Source organism: Phyllostomus hastatus, unplaced genomic scaffold (assembly GCF_019186645.2).
Source record: "Phyllostomus hastatus isolate PE091 unplaced genomic scaffold, TTU_PhHast_1.1 phas_contig_90, whole genome shotgun sequence".
Lineage (NCBI taxonomy): Eukaryota > Metazoa > Chordata > Mammalia > Chiroptera > Phyllostomidae > Phyllostomus > Phyllostomus hastatus.
This window is the reverse complement of record NW_025333984.1, coordinates 3931865-3955323: the sequence shown is the minus strand read 5'-3', so window position 1 is coordinate 3955323 and position 23459 is coordinate 3931865. Positions and strand designations below refer to the sequence as shown.

Below are 23459 nucleotides of genomic sequence, written 5' to 3'. Positions count from 1 at the left end.
ACAGTCCCTCAGCAGATGCTATGCTGGCCCCTCCAAGTGCGAGGCGCTCAGGTGAAGAATCAGCCCTCAAGAGGCGGAGGAGTTGAGAATAAACAAGTAAATATATACATAAACACAGAGACACCATATTTTATGTGATGAACATGTGCCAAAAATATCATTTAATTCAAGACTAACCATAACAGTGGCAGGTTTTTCTTTTTTCCAGTTTAGAGAGACTAACTACCATGTGGCACTGTTTGTAATTCATTTGGTCCACTGGTTTTGAAAAAATATGATACAATTATGGGTTTTTCATGGCTTTCTCTTGTTGCTTTCTACTAGGTTTTTTTTTCTCTTGTCAAGCCTGTACAGAACCACTGGTTATAAAGAATCACTGAATGCTGGAAGTGGAGAGAACCTAAAGTTTGTAGCCCAAATCTGCCATTATACAGATAGACATGAGGCCCAGAGATGCCACATGTCTTATCCAAGTTTACTAGAGTTGTTAAAGGCAGAGCTTGGACCAATAATAATAACAACTATGATTTATTACCTGCCAACTTAATGTCAATTATTATGCTAATTAACATTATCTCATTTATTCTTCATATTAACCCTGTAAGATAGGTACCATAATTTTCATCTTATAAATGAGGAAGCTGAAGCTTGGAGAGTTTGGAACTTGTCCAAGGTCATACAGCTATTAAATTGATCATCTGGTGAGCCTGGCTGATTTTGTTATGTCAGAAAGTAAGGAGACTTTCAAATGCTTATAAAAGCTTGTCAAATGGAATAAACCAGCTTGAAAGGGTTATACTGGCAAAATGTATAACAACATAAGCATCAAAAATATTTAATGGAATTGGTTGAAGTACTTAGAATTAATAATAATATATTATAAATCCATAATTCTATGCAAATAATAATAAAACAACAAACTCATTTGTTACCAAAGGTAGTGGGTATAACATTAACTGTGAAAAATGGTAATTTTTCTCTTACTTTGAAAATAGGTTATTAAAGGAAAGTAATTAAGCATTTATCCCATATTTTCATTAGTAACTATTATCAGGACAAACAAATAAAACTTGTTGATGAGAAGAAGTCTTATTTATAGAGGGATTCCAGATAATAAATGCAGAGGAATAATAAAATTAGAAAAAAAAACTTACAACCCCTTAATGAAATAGTTGGTTCAGGCAAAGATCAACAAAAGATGCTAAAACCAGTTGGTGAAAGATTGATGGAAAGTTGGTGTTTCACCTGTTTGCAAAATTTCACCTCACAGATTACTTGCTAAACATGAGAAGGAAATCTAATTTTACAATTCTAGGATCAGGTTATCATTATCTTAACCAAAGGATCCATCTTTGCTTTGCAAATATTGGGAAAACTAGGCTCATGTGCCTTCTAATATGATGAAATAGGAAGTAAACAGCACTACCTAAGAAGTATTTTTTTTTGCCAAAAAATATTTAACTTCTAGTTAAAAGGAAGTAGAAAGGGTGGAGAAATGATTCCCCTGTTCTATGAGGAAGCAAGCAGACAAATCCAGAAGGTGGGTTTTGGCAACAGAATGGCAAAATAGTTAAAGATTGAAGAGACACACAATAGAACACAAATGAAGAAACCAACTATAAAGACATTTGGGGGACAGTTAGAAAATCTTGAATAACTTGTGGATGTTAGATTATATCATTGCAAAATTATTGTTAGTATCATCAGAGATGATGTTATTGGATATAAGGAAATGTCCTTAATTTTTTTTATTTTAATCATTGTTCAAATACAGTTTTCTCCTTTTTACTCCCAATCCAGCCTTCCCTCCCAGCCCTCCCCACTTCCCTTCCATTACCACCCTCCCCTTAGTTTATGACCATGTGTCCTTTAAGTTTGTTCCTGTGAACCCTTCCCACTGTCCCCTGAAATTCCCTCTATTCTCTTCTGTGGGCACTGTCAGCCTGACCTCTATTTCAGTGTCTTTGGTTATATTTTGCTTGTTTCTTTGTTTTGTTATTTAGGTTCCTGTCAAAGGTGAGATCATATGGTATTTGTCTTTCACTGCCTGGCTTGTTTCGCTTAGCATAATGTTTTCCAGCTCCATCCATGCTGTTGCAAAGGGTAGGAGCTCCCTCTTTCTTTCTGCTGCATAGAATTCCATTGTGTAAATGTACCATAGTTTTTTGATCCATTCATTTACTGATGGGCATCTTGGTTGTTTCCAGCATCTAGCTATTGTAAATTGTGCTGCTATGAACATTGGGATGCATAGGTTCTTTTGAATTGGTGTTTTAGTATTCTTAGGATAGAGTCCCAGCAGTGGAATAGCAGGGTCAAAAGGCAGATCCATTTTTAGTTTTCTGAGGAAGTTCCATACTGCTTTCCATAGTGCATGTACCAGTCTGCAGTCCCACCAGCAGTGCACTAGGGATCCCTTTTCTCCACAACCTCTCCAACACTTGTTGTTTGTTGCTTTGTTTATGATGGCCGAAATGTCCTTAATTTTTAGTGATGCCTACTGAAATACTTAGGGTGAAATATCATGATGTCTGTATATACTTTACAACCTCTTGACAATAAGATCAGTGTGGCAAATATGGCAAATATTAACAATTATTAAGTCTAGTTGATTGGTATGTGGATATGAACTATTCGACTTGCTCTATTTTTCTTTTTGTTGAAAAATTGTATCATATAAATTGGGAGGAAGCATTCTAGGTAAAGAAGGTGTTCCTGTTTGCCCTTTGACACACCAGCATAAAGAACAAATTTCAAGGAAAGTCCAAGAATGGGAGGTCAAGTCACAAGGTACAGTTGGTAGTACCTCTCCAAAGTGATTAGCAGGGAAGGGGGCTGGGCTAAGAATTCTGCACCTAAGATAAAAGGCCACCACAACTTCTTTGCTCTGGGTCACCCTAAAAATTCCTAGTGGAGGATCTAGAGAAAAGTGGCTTGAAATGATGGAGGATGTCCTGTGCAGGGAGGAGGACACCAAACACCTACAGTGATTGAGACAATGATGTAGGAGTGGTGGCCAGAAAACTGGAGGCTCCCTGTGACAACTTCACTCACCCCAACAAGGTAAGGAGCATGTCTACATCCTTCCTGGAGGATATGGTAAAGCAGGATATCCCCCTGCAGGGATTCTCAGAAGCCCCAGAGAAATTGATGAACTTGGTCACTCTCCTCCCAATTTTCCTGCATTTCTCAGGGAAGTTGCTGAATCATAAAGTTTCCTGTTGTAAGAGATAGGCTATGTTCATGGATTGGAGAACTCAATATTGTAATAATATCAATCCTTCCCAAAAGAGCTCAGAAAAAGACCAACACATATGCTGTTACCTCACATTAAAACTAACAAGGGGTTTCTGGAATACTGATGTAGTATTTCCTAATTTGGATACTGATTACATGGGAATATTGGGTTCATGACAATTTAACAAGCTGTACATTTATTAAATGTGCACTTTTGTTTTTATATATTATATCTCAATTGTATTTTAGTCTCTTTAAAAGAGTTCAAATGATGTTTTCCAAGATTAAACTGCTATTGTTTAAAAAATAAATTTATTTAATTGCAATAATAACAATACAAAATCTACCCACTTGACAAATATTTAAGTGTAAAATACAATATTGTTAACTGTGGGCATGAAATTGTACAGCAGATCTGTAGAATTTATTCATCTTGCAAAATTCAAATTTTATGCCCATTGATTAGCAATTTTCCATTTCCCCTACCCCTCAGCCACTAATAACCACCATTCTACTCCCTGATTGTATGAGTTTGACTATTTTAGACACCTCATATAAATAAAGTCATGCCATAGTTGTCCTCTGACTAGCTTATTTCACTTAACTAATGTCTTCAAGGTTCATCCATGTTCTTGCATATTGCAGGATTTCCTTTTTTTATGGCGGAATAATACCATTATATGTATATACCATGTTACTTTTATTCATTTATCTGTTGGACATTTAGGTTGTTTCCACATCTTAGCTATTGTGAATAGTGCTGCAATGAACATTGAGAGCTAATATCTTTTTGAGACCCTAATTTCATTTCTTTTGGACAAATACCCAGTAATAGCATTATTGGATCATACAGTAGTTCTATTTTTTTTGAGGCATTGTACACATTTCCATAGGAGCTGTACCATTTTGCATTCTCACCAACATTATACAAGAGTTCCAATTACTCCATCCTCACCAACACTTACATAATTTTTAAAATAATGCCAACCTCACTAGTGTGGAGATATCTCATTGAAGATTTGATTTGCATTTTCATGATGATTACAGAAATTAAGAATATATTCAAATACATGTTGACAATTTGTACATCTTCTTTGGAGAAAGATCTATTTAAATTTTTAGTCCATTTTTCAAAGGACCTGAATACAAACTTTTCCAAAGAAGACATACCGATGGACAATAGACATCTAAAAAGATACTCAATATCACTAAATATCAGATAAATGCAAACTAAAACCACAATGAGATATCATTCCATATCTGTCAGAACTGCCATCATCAATAAATCAACAAACCACAAATGCTGGCAAGGATGTGGAGAAAGGGGAACCCTTGTGCACTGTTGGTGGTAATGCAGACTGGTAGAGTAATTGTGGAAAGCCGTATAAGGTTACTTCAAAAAACTAAAAACAGAACTGCCTTAAGACCCAGCAATCCCACTTCTGGGAATATTTCTGAAGAAACACAAAACACTAATTTGAAAGAATATATCCACCATGGTGTTCACTGCAGTGTTATTTACAATAGCGAATATCTGGAAACAGCTGAAGAGCCTATCAGTAGATGAGTGGATAAAAAAGCTGTGGAACATTTATACAATGAAATTTTTAAAAAAATCTATAAAGGACACATGGACAGAACCAAAGTGAGGGTAAGATCAAGGTTGGGAAGTGGGGATGGCTGGGGTGGGGGGAGTGGTTGTAAGGAAATGGAGAATGGGGGAAAGAAGGGGACGGTTCATCAAGAAACATGTATAAAGGACCCATGAACAAAGCCAAAGGGGTAGGACTGAGGGTGGGAAGGAGGTTGTGTGGGGCAGGGGAGAGTGGTCAGGGGAAAATGGAAACAATTGTACTTGAAAAACAATAAAAAAGAAAGAAAAAGAAATGTTCCCTTTTCTCCACATTCTCGCCAACACTTGTTTATGGTTGATTTATTGATGGGAGTCATTCTGACAGGTGTGAGGTGACATCTCATTGTGTTTTTAATTTGCATTTCTGTGATGATTAGTGATGTTGAACATCTATTCATATGTCTGTTGGTCATTTGTACATCCTCTTTGGAGAAGTGTCTATTCTGGTCCATTGCCCATTTTTTAATTGTATTTTTTTTGGCATTCAGTTTTATAAGTTCTTTATAAATTTTGGATATTAAGCCTTATCAGAGGCATCAGCAAATATGTTTTCCTATTCAGTGGGTTGTTTTTTCATTTTTTATGGTTTCACTTGATGCACAAAATCATTTTAGTTTTATACAGTCCCATTTGTGTATTTTTTATTGTTTCCCTTGCCAGAAAAGGTATACCAGAGAAAATATTTCAATGAGAAATATCTGAAATTTTACTGCCTATGTTTTCTTCTAGGTTTTTCATGATTTTTAGTCTAACATTTAAGTCTTTAATCCATTTTTACTTTTTTCTTGTATATGGGGAAACAAGGTTGTCTAGTTATAAGTTTTTATGTATGTATCTGTCCAATTTCCTCAACACAATTTACTGAATAGATAATATTTATCCCATTGTATGTTTCTGCCTCTTTTGTCAAATGTTAACTGACAATAAAGGTGTATGTGTATTTTGGGGCTCTCTATTCTCTTCCATTGACATACATAATATTACATATATCATCACAGAGACACACAGACACACACACATACACACAAGGTCTGTCCAGAAAAAGTACAGCCATTGTTAACATAATGAAAAGTTTACATGACATCACTGTAACCTGGCAGCCTAGGAGAGTGGACAGGAATGTGTATGCATAAACAAGGACAACTTCACTGTACTAGTCAGGGGGGCAGTAGATGCCATTGAGTGAGCATGTGTACTGTGTGGCCATCACATTAAAAATGACTGAGCAAGTAGAGCAATGAAATGGCATTACATTTTGCATTAAGATTCTTAGGCAGAAACTATTCAGATGATTAAGAAGGCCTCATCTATGGGCAACTGGTGATTGGCAGCTTGCTCATGACAACACACATGCTCATACATTATGTCTTGTGTAGAGTTTGGCAAATCACCCAGGTGACTCAGCACTCCTACAGCCCAGATTTGGTGCCCTACAACTTCTGGCTTCTCCTAAAATTAAAATGACCTTTGAAATGGAAGAGATTCCAGAACATTGATGCTATTCAGGAAAATATGATGGGGCAACTGATGGCTATCAGGAGAACTGTGTCAGGTCTCAAGGTGCCTACTTTGAAGGGGAATGAGGCATCATTTTCCCATGTACAATGTTTATTGTGTCTTGTATCTTTTTCAATAAATGCCTCTATTTTTCTTATTACATGACAGGATACCTCCTGGGCAGATCTTGTATGTCTGTTTTAATGCCAGTACCATGATGTTTTGATTACTAAGGTTTTGTAGTATACTTTGATATAAGGTAGTGCAATTCCTCCAACTTTGTTCTTCTTTCTCAAAATACCATATTTTGCCATGTATAATGTACACCCATGTTTTGGACGCAAACTTTTGTGGAAAAATCTTTTAATTTTTAATTCAATTATTTATTTCTTTATATTTAGATATTTGGTTTTTGTATTATAAGGGAACTTTAGCATTTATTTTTGAACATATGGATATTGTTATTGCTCTCTAGAGTTGTTTTTAATGCATAAACATAAATATATTTTTCCCTAAAAAATTTAGACAAAAGAGTGTGCATTATACATGGCCAAATGTGGTAGCTGGTGCTATTCAGGAACTTTTGTAGTTCCATATAAATGTTTGGATTATTTGTTCTAGTTCTGTAAAATAGGTCATTAGTATCTTGATAGGAATTGCAATGAATCTATGGATTGTTTTGGGAAGTGATGACATCTTAATGTTAATTTTTTTCTATCCATGAACATGGTATATGCTTCCACTTATTTGTATTTTCTTTAATTTCTGTTTTCAGTGTCATATAATTTACTGAGTATGGGCCTTTCATATTCTCGGTTAAATTTATTCCTAAGCATTTTATTCTTTTTGAAGCAATCATGACTGGGATTGTTTACTTACTTTCCTTTTATGATTTTTCATTATTGGTATATAAAAATGCAACTGATTTCTGGATATGTATTTTGTTTACTGCTACTTTGCTAAACTCACTTATCAGTTCTAAGAGTTTTTTTGTTGAAACTTCTATGATTCTCTATGTACAGTATATATATCATCTGCAAGTAATGAGAGTTTTACTTCTTCCTTTCCAATTTGAATGCCTTTTCTTCTTCTTCTTATCTGATGCTGTGGCTAGGACTTCCAGTACTATGTTGAATAAGAGCGATGAAAGGCACCCCTATGTTGTTCCTGATCGTAAGGGCAACACTTGTAGTTTTTGCCCTTTCAGTATAATGTTGGCTGTGTATTTGTTATATATGGCCTTTATTATGTTGAGGTATGTTTCCTCTATTCCCAATTTTCTAAGAGCTTTATCATACTTGGGTGCTAAATTTTGTGATGTTTTTCCACATCTCCTGACATGGTCATGTGGTTTTTATCCTTCATTTTGTTTATGTGGTGTATCACATTTGTTGATTTGTGAATGTTGAACCAACCTTGCATTCCCAGAATAAATCCCACTTGATCATGGTGTATAATCTTTTTGATGTATTGCTGTATTCAGTTTGCTAATATTTTGTTGAGGATTTTAGCATCTATGTTCATCTGGTACATTGACCTAGAATTTTCTTGTTTGAAGCATCTTTACCTGGTTTTGAAATTAGGGTAATACTGGCCTCATAAAATGAGCATGGGAGTCTTCCTTCTTCTTGAATTTTTTGGCATAGTTTGAGTAGAATTTGTGTTAGTTGTTCTTTGAATGTTTTGTAAAATTCACCTGTGAAACCATGTGGTCCAGGACTTTTACTTGTTGGAGGTTTTTTTTTTTTTTTTACTGCTTCAGTTTCTTTAGGTGTAACCTGTCTATTCAGATTCTCCAATTCTTTCAGGCTCAGTTTTGGAAGATTGTATCTTTCTAGGAATTTACCCATGTCACCCTGTTTCTCCAATTTGTTGGCATATAGCATATAGCTGTTCATAGTATTTTCATAAAATTCTTTGTATTTCTCTGATGTCACTTGTTGTCACTTGTTATTTATCATCTTTCATTTCTGATTTTATTTATTTTGGTCTTTTCTTTTTTTCTTGGTGAGACTGGTTAAATGTTTGTTAATCTTTTTCATCTTTTCAAATAACCAGTTCCTGGTTTCATTTGATCTTTGTGTTTTTATACTGTATTTCATTTATTTCTGCTCTGATTTTTATCATTTCCTTCCTTCTACTCACTTCTGGTTTGTTTGTTGCTCTTTTTCAAGTTTCTCCTGCCAAAAAAGAGGCCCAACTGAATATGCAGTTAATGCCCACTGAGTTCAGCTGCCTTGGAAGAGTAGAAGGCTGAATGGCGAAAGGGCTGTAGGGCCCTACCAGCACAGCTGGTCAGTGGGTGACTCAGTGCAGAATGGAGGGTTTGGGTCTGAGCCTCCTGTAAGAGCAATGAGCTAGAAGGTGGACAGGCAAGAACTGAGTGCCTGAATTTCTTTCAACCAGGCATCCCTACAGCATTCAGCTCAGGAATTCAAGCAGACTGCACCTGATTTCCACATGTCTCCTACCATAGAAAGCCTCCCCATGATGACAGAGAGCTAAAGAAGATCAACCTAATTCACATAAACAATGATAAGACAAAGAACACTCAATTGAAAGGAAAGGAGCAATCCCCAGAAGGAGAGCTAAATGCAACTGAGGCAAGCAACTTATCATAGAGTTCAAAGTATTCGATATAGGGATGCTAAAGGAACTTGGTGAGAACTACAAGGAAGTTAGTAGGAACTACATCTGCATGAAAAAGGACATAGAAACTATATATAAAAACCAGTAAAAATGAAGAATACAATATCAGAAATGAAGAATACATTAGAAGGTGTTAAAGTCAGGCTAGATGAAGCAGAGGATCAAATCAGCAAATTGGAAAATGAGGTAGAAAACTATAACTAGTCAGAACAACAAAATGAAAACACTCAAAAATAATGAAGATACTTTAAAGGAGCTGCAGGACAACATGAAATGTAACAATATTCATATGATAAAGATTCCAGAAGGAAAAGAAAAGGAGCAACAGATAGAAAACCTGTTTGAAAAAATGACAGAAAACTTCCCTAACTTGATGAGAGACAAAGTCACGCAAGTTCAGGAAGCACAGAGGTCCCTAGTCAAAGTGAAACCAAAGCCCACTCCAAGTTACATCATACCTAAATTGGCAAAATTTAAAGACAAACAAAATCTTAAAGGTAGCAAGGGGGAAACACCTAGTAACATACAAGGAAGCTCCCATAAGGCTAGCAGCTGATTTCTCAACAGAAACATTACAAGCCAGAAGGGAATGACGCAAAATATCCCAAGTAATGAAAAGTAAAGACTGGCAACCAAGACTACCTAGCAAAGCTCTCATTTAAAGTGTAAGGAGAATTAGGAGATTCCCAGACAAAAAAGGCTAAAAGATTACATTTCAACCAAACCAGTTTTGCAAGAGATCCTAAAAGGTCTGCTTTAAGAAGAAGGGGGGTGGGGGAGACAGGATACAAGCACAAAAAGAAAAAGTAGAAATGAATGAGTACCTATCAATAATAACCTGGAATGTAAATGGTATAAATGCTCCAAAGAAAAGACATAGGATAGCTGAATGGATAAGAAAACATGACATGCATATATGCTTTCTGCAAGAGACCCACCTCACAATAAAAAAGTGAAGGGATGGAAAAATATATTCCAAGCAAGAGGACATGAAAAAAAATCTGGGGTGCCAATTCTTATTTCAGAGAAAACAGACTTCAAAACAAAGGACATAACAAGAGGCAAAGAAGGTCACTATCTAATACTCAAGGGAGTTTTCCAACAAGGGGATAATACCCTTGTAAACATATAAGCACCCAACACAGGAGCTCCTAAATACATAAGGAAAATCTAGCCCTGGATGGTGTAGCTCAGTAGATTGAGTGCAGGCTGTGAACCAAAGGGTCACTAGTTCGATTCCCAGTCAGGGCACATCATGCCTGGGTTGTAGGCTAGGTCCCCAGTAGGGGGTGCACGAGAGGCAACCACACATAGATAGTTCTCTCCCTCTCTTTCTCCTTTCCTTTCCCTCTCTCTAAAAATAAATAAATAAAATCTTTTTTTTTTCAAAAAGAAAAATCTTGGAGAACATTAAGAAGGAGATCAACAGCAATATAGTCATCATAGGGGATTTTAACCAGTCAACAGTAGATCTTCCAAAAAATTAATAAGGATATTGTGGCATTAAATGATACCCTAGATGAAATGGATGTAACTGATATTTACAGAACATTTCACCCCAAAGAAGGAACATATACATTCTTTTCAAATGCACATGGGTTAGCTTCAAAGATAGGCCACATGGCAGGACACAAAGTCTCTACAAATTCAAGAAAATTGAAATCATATCAAGCATCTTCTTGGATCACAATGGCAAGAAACCTGAAACCAACCTCAAGGGAAAACTCAAAAACATTCAAATGCATGGAGACTGAATAACATGATTAATAATTGAGATCAGTGAAATGAATGAGATGAAGGAAGAAAACAAAAGGTACCTGGAAAGAAATGAAAATGAACACACAACAATCCAAAACCTATGGGCAGTCCTGAGAGAGCAGTTCATAGCAATACAGGCCTACATAAAGAAGATAGAAAAATCTCAAATAAACAACCTAACACTACATGTAAAGGAACCAGAGGAAAAATAATGAACAAATCTGAGAGCGAGTAGAAGGAAGGAAATAATCAAGATCAGAGCAGAATTAAATGACATAGAGATTAAAAAAACAATGCAAAAGATCAATGAATCCAGGAGCTGGTTCTTTAAAAAGATAAACAAAATTGACAAACCTTTAACCAGACTCATCAAAAAATAAAGACAGAGGACTGAAATAAATAAAATCAGAAACAAAAAAAGAGAAGTAACAACTGATGCAACAGGAATACAAAGGATTGTATGATATTACTATGAGCAACTATATGTCATGAGATTGGACAAGATTGGCAAAACCAATAAATTTATAGAAACATACAATCCTTAAAAACTGAATCAAGAAGAAGAAGAAAGTTTGAATATAGTCTGATAACAACTAGCAAAATCAAAGTAGTAATAAAAAAAAAATCCCTCCTGGCACACAAAAGTCTTAGACCAGATGGCTTTACAGGAAACTTTTACCAAAGATTCAAAGAAGAACTAACTCCTGTCCTTCTCAAACTATTTCAAAAAACTCAAGAAGAGGGAAGATTTCCAAACTCTTTTTATGAGGACAGTATTATCCTACCTCCAAAAACAGGTAAAGACACAGTAAAGAAAGGACATTATAGGCCAGTATCTCTGATGAAATCCTCAACAAAATATTGGCAGTCCAGGCCCAGAAATACATTAAAAAGATCATAAACAATGATCTAGTTGGATTTATACCAGGGATGTAAGGATGGTGCAATATTCACAAATCAATAAGTGTAATATACCACATAAACAAAATGAAGGATAAAAATCACATGACAATAGATGCTATCATGCCAATAGGCACTAAAAACACATTTTATAAAGTACAGCACCCATTTATGGTAAAAACCCTCAGCAAAGCAGTAACAGAGGGAGCATAACTCAACATAAAAAGGTCATATATGAGAAACCTAGTGAGAACATCATGCTCAATGGACAAAAACTAAAAGTGTGTCCCTTAAAATCAGGAACAAGATAAGGATGTCCACTTTCACTACTTATATTCCACATAGTACTGGAATTTCTAGCCACAGTGATGAGACAAGGAAAATAAACAAAAGGCATCCAAACTGGAAAGGAGGAAGTAAAAATGTCGTTATTTGCAGACAACATGTTAGTATACATAGAAAACCTCATAGTCTGCATCAAAAAATTACTCAAATTAATATGTGAATTTAGCAAAGTAGTGGGATACAAAGTTAATTTTCATAAATAGATGGCATTTTTATACACCAACAATGAACTCTCAGAAAGAGGAACTATGAAAAAAATCCCAAGAAAAATAAAGTACCTACATATACATCTAACCAAGGAGGTAAAAGACCTGTACTCAGAAAACTATAGAACAATAAAGAAAGAAATCGAGGAACATACAATTCAATGGAAGCATATACTATGTTCATGGAATGGAAGAATTAACATCATTAAAATGTCCATACTACCCAAAGCAATCTATGGATTCAATGCAATTCCTGTTAAAATGCCAATGCCATATTTCACAGATCTAGAATAAATACTCCAAAAATTTATATAGAACCAAAAAAGACTCCAAGTAGCCTAAGGAATCTTGAAAAATAAACATAAAGTTACAGGGATCACAATATCTGACATCAAGCTATATTATAAAGCCACTGTAATCAAGACTTCCTGATACTTGCATAAAAACAATCATATAGACCAGTGGAAAAGAATAGAGAGCCCAGAAATTTATCCATGACTCTATGGTCAATTAGTATTTGACAAAGTGGGCAGGAGCATAAAATGGAGTAAAAATAGCCTCTTCAACAAATAGTGTTAGGGGAACTAGACTGGTACATGCAAAAAAATGAAAGTAGACTACCAGCTTACGCCATACACCAGAATAAAATCAAAATGGATAAAATAACTAAACATAAGTCATCAAGCCATAAAAGTCCTAGCAGAAAACATAGGCAATATAATTTAAGATATCCCATGTAACAACATTTTTGCCAATTTGTCTCCTAGGGCAAAGTAAATACATAAAAAAATAAACAAACAGGACTCCATGAAAGTAAAAACCTTCTGCATGGCTAAAAAAACCATCAACAAAATGAAAGTAGAACTGACTGTATGGGAAAACATATTTGCCAATGATACATCAGACAAGGATTTAATCTCCAAAATATATAAAGAACTCATACAACTTGACACCAGGAAGACAAACAATCCAATTAAAAATGGGCAAATGTCCTGAATAGAAATTTTCCAAGGAAGATATATAGATGGCCCATAGACATATGAAATGATGCTCAACATTACTAACCATCAGAGAGATGCAAATTAAAACCACAATGAGATACCACTTCACACCGGTCAGAATGGCCATCATCAATAAATCTACAAACAACTAGTGCTGGTGAGGATGTGGAGCAAAGGGAACCCTAGAGCACTGCTGGTGGGAATGCAAACTGGTGCAGCCATTGTGGAAAACAGTATGGGATTTCTTCAAAAATCTCAAAATGGAACTGCTTTTTGACCAGGCAATTTCACTGCTGGGAATATACCCTAAGTGTCCCTAAACAACCAGTCAATACAACTTATGTGCCCCTATGTTCATAGAAGCACTATTTACAATAGCCAAGTGCTAGAAACAGCCTAAGTGACCATCTGTAGATGAGTGGATCAAAAAACTGTAGTACATTCACACAATGGAATACTACTATGCAGCAGAAAGAAAAAAGAAACTCCTACCTTTTATGATAACATGGATCAAACTGCAGAATGTTATGCTAAGTGAAAAAAACCAGTTGGTGAAAGACAAATACCGTATCACCTCACTTGTAAGAGGAATCAAATGAATGAAATAAATGATTGAGCAAAATAGAACCAGAAACATGGAAACATGGAACACATAGCTGCCAGAAGTGAGGTGGAAGGGAGATAATGGTGGAAAGAAGGGGAAGGGACTAGTCAAAGAACATGTATAAATGACCCACGGACATGGACAACTGTGAGGGGATTGACTGTGTGGGAGCAGGGGCTGGGCTGGCTAGAGGAGGGCAAAGGGGGAAAAATTGGGACAACTATAATATACTAGCAATAAAAAAGGAAAAAAGATAAAAAATTGAAGTATGTAAAAAAAAGTGATTATTGTGAGGTTTCCCTTCTCTCCTTTGCCTTTTGGTCTGGCTCTTTCTACCTTTGGGTGGGAGCCTGACTGAATGGAAAACCTGCCATCTTACAGCCACTAACTTGTAAGCACTGGTGACCTGCAGACCAGGCCTTCAGCTGGAGTCTTCAGGAGCTGTGCACCATCACTCTGCAGCCCACTGACTCTTAGTCTAAAGATGGCGGTAGAATAGATGGAAGCTACATTAACCTCCTTGGAGGACCAAACTGGAATTATATCAAAATTATAGAAAAATCATACTGAATAACCAATTAAACAGTAGCTGGAGAGAAGCTTATAACCAAGGACATAGGGAAAAGACCACTTCACCACAATGAGACTGGTGGAAGTGCAGAGATATGAGAGGGTTGGGTGGGCTCCCACAAGTGAAAGCTGAAGTCCTAGAGGGATACTCAGCAGCTGGATGGTTCCATCTGAGAAATGTGGGGTCTAAAGCACAAGCTGGGCTCCCCAGTCTAGAGCACCAGAGCCTGGAAAGAAACCCAAATAACATCTGGCTGTGAAAAATGGCAGGGTTACTGTTCACCAGGGATTGATGGCTAGAGACACAGAGAGCCTCTTAAAGGGCCAATGAAAAAATGTCATTTACAGCCACTTACCCTGGGCTCTGAAAGAGGGAGGGTAATGTGGACTAGAGACACATGAGGAGAGTCTGAGGCAGATGGCACTGGGGAGAGACGGATGAAGAGTCAGCTGTCAGGATCCCTTTGCTGCATTATTACCCATACTGCAGAAGCCATCTTTCTCAGAGCACTCCCCTCCAATTGGCATGAGCCTGTGCAGAAGCAATATGCCAGCCTCAGAAACCCCTTTCACCCCACCTTGTGGAGTGTAAGCTGGGCTGGAGATGAGTACAGCTGGTGGTATCTTCAATGTTTAAGCTTAACAGAAAGCCTGCAGGGGAAACAGGATCTCTGGGAGTTCTAAGACTTTAGCTAACCCACCCCCGGGCCTGGTGATAGTAAAAGCTGGCCTTGGTGCACAGGTGATTCTTTCTGCATGCACCCAGGCCTAGCAGAGAAAACCACAAAGTGTGAATCACTGATGCCTCCAAAGAGGTTGCCCAGGGCAAGTCAAAGGTAGCATATGACATAGGACTGAACCACAGTCTTTGCATATCTACCTAATACATAGAAACAAACACAAAGAGCAGCAAAAATGGAAAGACAAAGAAACAGACCCCAAATGAAACAAGAGGAAAATTCTCCAGCAAAATGAAATGGAGGCAAGCAATTTATCAGATAGTCTAGAGTAATGATTATAAGGATTCTGAAATGTATGAAAAAAGACATAGAGACCATAAAAAGGACCAGTCAGAAATAAAGAATGCAATATCTGAAATAAATAATACACTAGAAGATATAAACAGGGTTAGATGAAGTAGAGGATCAAAACAGTGATTTGGATAACAAGGTAGAAAAAAAAAAACAACAAACACCTGAGCACAGCATCAAAAAGAAAAAAAAAGAATTTTTAAAAATGAGGAGAGTTTAAGAAACCTTTGGGACAACATGAAGTAACAACATCTGCATCATGGGAATACCAGAGGTAGAAGAGAGTATAAGCAAGGGATTGAGAACCTAGTTGAAGAAATAATGACTAAAATCTTCCCTAATCTGATGAAGGGAAAAAGACACACAAGTCTTGGAAGCACAGAGAGTACCAATACAGATGGACCCAAAGAGGCCCACACCAAGACACATAATAATTAAAATTGCAAAGCTTAAAGACAAGGAAAAATCTGAAAATATTTAAGAGAAAAGCAATTATTTGCCTACAAGGGAGCTACAATCAAATCGTCATCTGATTTCTCAACAGAAACATTTCAGGTCAGAATGGATGGGCATGAAATATTTAAGGTTATAATGAAATGCAAGAACCTGTACCCAAAGCTATTTTATTCAGCAGGTTATCACTTTAAATTGAAGGAGAAATAAAAAGCTTCCCGGACAAGAAAAATCTAAAGGAGTTTCTTAACACCAAACAAGTACAGCAACATATGTTAAAGGGGTTGCTTCAAGAAGAAGGAGAAGTAAATGGGAAATTTAAAAAAACTGGAAAAAAGTTAAAAAGTAAATTGGCAATAAATATCTATCAATAATCACTTTAAATGTAAATGGCATAAATGTTCCAACCAAAAGTAAGGTAGATGAATAGATAAGAAAACAAAACCCATATATATGCTACCTCTAAGAGACTCACCTCAGATAGAAAGATACACACAGACTAAAAGTAAAGGGATGGAAGAAGATATTTCATGCAAATGGAAAGAAAAAAAAGCTGGGGTAGCAGTACTTATATTTGACAAAATAGACTTTAAACCAAGGCTATAGTAAGAGACAAAGAAGGACACAACATAATGATAAAGGGAACAATCCAAACAAGAGTAGATAAACCTTATAAACATTTATGAACCTAAAATAAGAGCACCTGAATATGCAAAGCAAATCATAATGGACATAAAGGGAGAGACTGATCAAAATAAAATCATAGTAGGGGATTTTAACACCCCATTGACTTCAATGGAAAGATCTTTCAGACAGAAAAGCAACAAGGAGACAGTGGCCTTAAATGGCACAAAAGATCAAATGGATTTAATTGGTATCTTCAGAGCATTTCACCCCAAATATACATACTTTTCAAGTGCACCTGGAATGTTTTCTAGGGTAGGCTACATATTAGGGCACAAAACAAGTCTCAATGAATTTAATAACACTGAAATCATATCAAGCATCTTCTCTGACCACAATGTTATGAAACTAGAAATCAATCACAAGAAGAAAAGACATGGAAGCTAAATAACATGTTATTAACCAATGAATGGGTCAACAATGAGATTAAGGAAGAAATTTAAAGATACCTTGAAACAAATGAGAATGAGAACACAACGATCCAAAATCTGTTGGACACAGGGAAAGCATTCCTAAGAGGGAAATTCATAGCATTACCGGCCTATCTCAAGAAACAAGAATTAGTTCAACTAAACAATCTAACTTTACACTTAAAGGAACTAGAGAAAGAACAACAAAAAAGCCCAAAATGAGTAGAAGGAAGGAAATAATAAAGATCTGAGCAGAAGTAAATGAAGTAGAGTCTAAAAATTGTTACAAAAGTTCAATGAATCCAAGAGCTGATTCTTTGAAAAGATAAACAAGATTGACGAACCTTTAACAAGACTCATCAAGAAAAAAGAAAGAAGACCCAAATAAATAAAATCAGAAATGAAAGAAGACAAGGAAAAATTACATCACAGAAATACAAAGGATTGTAAGAAAATATTATGAACAACTATATACCAACAAACTGGACAACCTATATGAAATGGATAAATTCTTAGAAATATACAATCTTAAAAACTAAGTCAGGAAAAATCAGAGAATCTGAATAGACAGGTTACACCTTGTGAAATTGAAACTGTAATTAAAAACCTCAAAACAAACAAAAGCTTTGGACCAGATGGCTTCATGGGTGAATTTTAACAAGCACCTGAGACCTAACACCTCTCCTTCTCAAACTTTTTCAAAAAATTCAACAGGAGGAAAGACTGTCAAGCTCATTTTGTGAGGCCAGAATTATCCTAATTCCAAAACCAGATAAGCACATTATAAAGAAAGAAAATTATAGTGTAATATCATCGATGAACATAGATGCTAAAATCCTCAAGAAAATGTTAGCAAAAGAATACAGCAATGTATCAAAAAAAAATCACACACCATAATCAAGTGGGATTTATTCTGGGAAGGCAAGGATGGTACAACATTCACAAATCAATGAATGTGATTCACCAAATGAAAAATATGAAGGATAAAATCCACGATTATATCAATAGATGTAAAAAAGGCATTTGATAAAATTCAGCACCCATTTATGATAAAAACTCTCAGCAAAGTGGGATTAGAGGAAACGTACCTAAACATAGTAAAGGCCATATATGACAATCCCACCTCTGGCATCATACTCAATGGGCAAAAAGTATAAGCATTCCCTTATGATTGGAAAAGACTGGCATGTGCATTTTTACCTCTCTAATTCAACATAGTACTGGAAGTCCTAGCTATAGCAATCAGACAAGAAGAAATAAGTGTCGTTCAAATTGGAAAGGGAGAAGTAAAATTGTCTTTATTTACAGAAAACATGAAACTGTACATAGAGAACCCCAAAGGTTCCACCACGAAACTTTCAGAATTGAGAAATGAATTTAGTAAAAGAGCAGGATATAAAATAATATCCAGAAACCAGCTGCATTTTATATGCCAATAAAGAACTAATAGAAAGGGAAATTAAGGAAACAATCCCATTCATAATTGCTTCAAAAAGGATATAAAGACCTGTACTTGGAAAATTGTAAGATACTGAAGAAACAAATTGAAGAAGATACAAATAAGTGGAAGCATATATTGTGTTCATGGATAGGAAGAATTAATAACATTAAAATGTCCATGCTACCCAAAGCAATCTATACATTCAATGTAATTCTTATCAAGATACCAATGATATATTTCAGAGGACTAGAACAAATATTTCAAAAATGTATATGAGAACACAAAAGGCCCTGCATAACAACAGCAATCCTGAGAAAGAAGAACAAAGTTGGAGAAATCACCCCACCTAATATTAAACTGTAGTATAAGGCCACAGTAATCAAAACAGCATGGGACTCACATTAAAACAAATACACTGATCAGTGGAACAAAATAGACAGGCCAGAAATGATCCCACATTTTATAGTCAATTAATATTTGACAGAGAAAGCAAGTAAATAGAATGTACTAAAGACAGTATATTCAATAAATGGTGTTGGGAAAACTGAACATATTTGTTCACAAAAATGAAACTAGACTACCTTCTTATAGCACACAGAAGAATAAATTCAAAATGGATTAAAGACTTAAATGTTAGACCTGAAACCATAAAAATCCTAGACGCATAGGCAATAAAATCTCAGGCATTGCTCGCAGCAATATTTTATCTGATATATCTCCTCCGGCAAGAGAAAGAAAAAAAAAATAAACAAATGGGACTACATCAAACTAAAAAGTTTTTGCACAGCAAGGGAAGCCATGAACAAAATAAAAAGACACTCCTTAGAATGGGAGAACATAGTCACTGATACATCTGATAATGGGTTAACATCCAAAATTTATAAAGAACTTACAAAACTGAATACAAAAATAAAAAATAAAAAAAAATCCAGTTAAAAAAATAGACAAAGGACCTGAATAGACACTTCTCCAAAGAAGATATACAGATGGCCCATAGACATATTGAAAGGATGCTCAACATCACTAATCATTAGAGAAATTCAAATTGAAACCATAATAAGATATTACTTCACACCAATCAGAATGTCTATCATCAATAAATCAACAAACAAGTGCTGGCGAGGATGTGGAGAAAGGGGAACTCATTTACACTCTTGGTGAGAATGCAGACTGGTGCAGCCACTGTGGAACATTGTATGATAATACTTCAAAAAATTAAAAATTGATCTGCCTTTTGACCCAGCAATCTCACTTCTGGGAATATATCCAAAAAACCCCAAAACACTAAATCAAAGAACATAAGCACCCCTATGTTCATTGCAGTATTATTTACAATTGCCAAGATATGGAAGCAGCCCATGCGTCCATCAGTAGACGAGTGGATAAAACAACAGTGGGACATTCATACAATGGAATACTACTCAGCTATAAAAAAGAAGAAAATTTTACCCTTTGTGACAGCATCGATGGATCTGGAGAACATTATGCTAAGTGAAATTAGGCAGTCAGAGAAAGCCAATTACCATTTGATTTTAGTCATATGGGCAATCCAATGAACAACCTGAATTAACAAGCAAAATAGAGACAGACTCCTAAAGAGAGCAAGTTGACAGCTATGGGAGAGGTGGTTAGCGGGTGGAGGGATTGAGCAAAAAGGAGAAAGGACTCATGGACATGGCCAACAGTGTGGTGATTGCAGGCAGGGAGAGGGATATACGGGGATAAATGGTAATGAAAAAATACAAATGAAGGGAAGTTCCAGTCAAGAAGGAGGCATAGGCAGAAACCCTTCGCATCCTTGCACAACAAAAAGAGAATAACAACCAATCTAAAATCAATAAACACTGAGAAGTGCCAGAAAATCAAATTGTATGGAACTCCAACAGTCATGGAATTAAACAAACTGTCAAACAAAACAACCAGACTGGTAAGGTGGCGAACAGAGAGAAACTGCAGCAAGGTGGCAGACCATAGGGGTAGTGCTGGATGAGAAACCAGCGAGGGGGCGAGGTGGCAGGCTGTGCAAGAGGGGCTGACTTAAGGGAAAACTGAGACTCAGAGCTTGCTGTGGACTAAGGTGGTTGCCTCAATGAGAGAAACTCCCAGTCTCACATGAAAGTAGGTTGAAAAGTGGGCTCGAGATGAGCAGGGGAGCTGCATTGTTTCCTCCTTGGTCCCTCTCCCACAAGCAGCTCCGCAGCACAGCAAAGAGGGTTGCACTGCCCCCTTACAACTTAACAGGGGACCCGAACAAAGAAATAGGGCCAAAATGAAAGAACAGAGCAAAACCTCATAAAGAGAGCTAAGCAATGAGGAGATAGCCAACTTATCTGATGGAGAATTTAAAGCCCTGGTAATCAAAATGCTCACAGAACTGATTGAGCTTGGTTGAAAAATGAAAACACAAATGAAAGATACCCAAAATGAAATAAAGCAAAACATTCAGGGAATCAATAGTGACAGGAAGGAAACCAGGAGTCAAAGCAACGATTTGGAACAAAAGCAAGAAATAAACATCCAACCAGAACAGAATGAAAAAACAAGAATTCAGAAAAGTGAAGAGAGTCCTACAAACCTCTGGGACAACCTAAAATGTTCCAATATCCAAATTATAGGGGTGCCAGAAGAAGAACAACAGGAAGAAATTAAAAAGTTAGTTGAACAAATAATGAAGGAAAACTTCTCCAATCTGGCAAAGGAAATAGACTTTCAGGAAGTCCAGGAAGCCCAGAGAGTCCCAAAAAAGTTGGGCCCAAAGAAGTTGGGCCCAAAGAGGAACACACCAAGGCACATCATAATTAAGTTACCCAAGATTAAAGACAAGAGAGAATCTTAAAAGCAGCAAGTGGAAAGGAAAGAGTTACCTACAAAGGAGTGCCCATGAGGCTATCAGCTGAAAAGAAAATTTACAGGCAAGAAAGGGCTGGAAAGAAGTATTTGAAGTCATGAAAGGTAAGGGCCGTACATACAAGATTACTGTACCCAGCAAAGTTATAATTTAGAATGGAAGGGCAGATAAAGTGCTTCCCAGATAAGGTCAAGTTAAAGGAGTTCATCATTACCAAGCCCTTATTATATGAAATGTTAAAGGGACTTATCTAAGAAAAAGAAGATCAATAACTATGAACAGTAACATGACAACAAACTCACAACTATCAACAAGTGAACCTAAAAAAATAAAAGAAAGAAAAACAACAAAAACAAAAACTAAGCAAACAACTAGAACAGGAGCAGAATCAGAAAAATGGACATCACATGGAAGGTTTTCAGTGGGGATGGGGAAGGGAGGAGTAGGGGGGGAAAGGTACAGGGAAGAAGAAGCATAACTGGTAGGCATTAAATAGATGAGGAGAGGTAAAAATGCTATAGGACACAGAGAACTCAAAGAACTTATATGTACAACCCATGGACATGAAATAAGGCATGGGGGGCATGCTGGAGGGTTGTGGGGTGGAGAGTGGAGGGGGGATAAAGGGGGGAAAATTGGGGAAACTTTAACAACATAATCAATAAAATATACTTTAAAAATACAAATGAAAACATAAAAAATAAAGTCATTATTGATAGCTTTGTATTTTATTCTTTTAACAATATTCCTTTGTTTTTTCTTTCTTCCTCTTTTCTTCAAGCAGGCCTTTTAACATATTCCTTGTAATACAGTTCTGGTGGTGAAAAACTCCTTTAGATTTTTTTTTTGTCTGGCAAACCCTATTTCTCCCTCAATTTTAAACATTAGCTTTGCTGGGTAAACTAGTCGTGGTTGAGGGTTTGTACTTTTCATCACTTTAAATATTTCATGCAATCTCTTCTGGCCTGAAATATTTCTGTTCAGAAATGAGTTGACAGTCTTATCACAGCTCTCTTGTAAGTAACTAACAGTCTTTATTTTGTGCCCTTTACAATATTTTCTTTGCCCATAAAACTTTGGCATTGTAATTATGATGTGTCATGGTGTGGGCCTCTTTTGGTTCTCTTGTTTAGAACTCTCTGTGTTTCCTGGACTTGTATTGTCTTTTTCCTTCACCAGGTTAGGAAAGTTTTGGTCATTAGTTCTTTAAGTAGGTTTTTGATACTTTGCTCTCTCTTCTTCTGGTACTCTTATGATGAGGATCTTCTTACACACCATGTTTTCCCAGTGGTCCCTTAAACATTTCTCATTTATTTTTTTTTCTTTTTGCTGCTCTGATTCTGTGTTTTTTTTCTACTTTGTCTTCCAAATTGCTAATTTGATGCTGTGCTTCATCCAACCTACTGTCAATTCCTTCCAGTGTATTCTTCATTTCAGATACTGTATTCTTCATTTTAGACTGGTCTTTTTATGGATTCCATGCCTTTTTTCATACTGTTGAGCATCCTTATAACCATTAATATGGACTCAAAATCTGATAAATTGCTTGTGTCCATTTTGTTTAGCTCTTTTTCTGGAGATTTCTCCTGATTTTTTATTTGGAGCTTGTTTCTTTGTCTCCCCATTTTGGCTGCCTCTTTGTGTTTGTTCCTATGTATTAGGTAGTTCTGCCATGAGTCCTAGTATTCATGGGGTGGCCCTATGTAGTAGGTGTCCTGTGGCATCCAGGGGTGCAGTCTCCTTGATCACCTGAAGTCGGTGCTCTAGGAATGTGGGCTCTCCTGTTATAGTTGAGTCTTGATTACTATTGGCCCATTCCTGCATGGGATCGACCCTCAGGTTGGCTGTGAGGCTCACCCACCACCACTTCATGTGAACTGCTATGCAGGGGTTCACCACACAAAGTAGAATTTCCCTCAATAGAGTTTTGTGCCTGCTGAGATCTCACTGTGGATATGATGCTTGTGAAGTCTATTGGATTCTTCTCTGATGTTGTGTGAAGCTGGCAACTGGGTGTGTTGATTCTGGGCCTTTTGGAAGGGACTCTGGTGCAGTTCAATGTCAGATACTATCTGTGAATGGCACTCAGCAACCTGTTTGGAGGTACAAGTTATCCACAATTTGTTGTTGCCTCTGCCAGGCCTGGGTGCATTTGGCAAGGACCAATCTGTGCACCAGCGCTGACTTTACTA

At 36.5% G+C, this 23459-nt stretch overlaps 1 protein-coding gene across 5 annotated transcripts in view; it reads right to left on the bottom strand.

Annotated features, from left to right (window-relative positions):
• The window catches only part of ENOX2 (ecto-NOX disulfide-thiol exchanger 2), a 350049-nt gene that overhangs the window by 214964 nt on the left and 111626 nt on the right, over positions 1-23459 (bottom strand). The window lies entirely within an intron of this gene.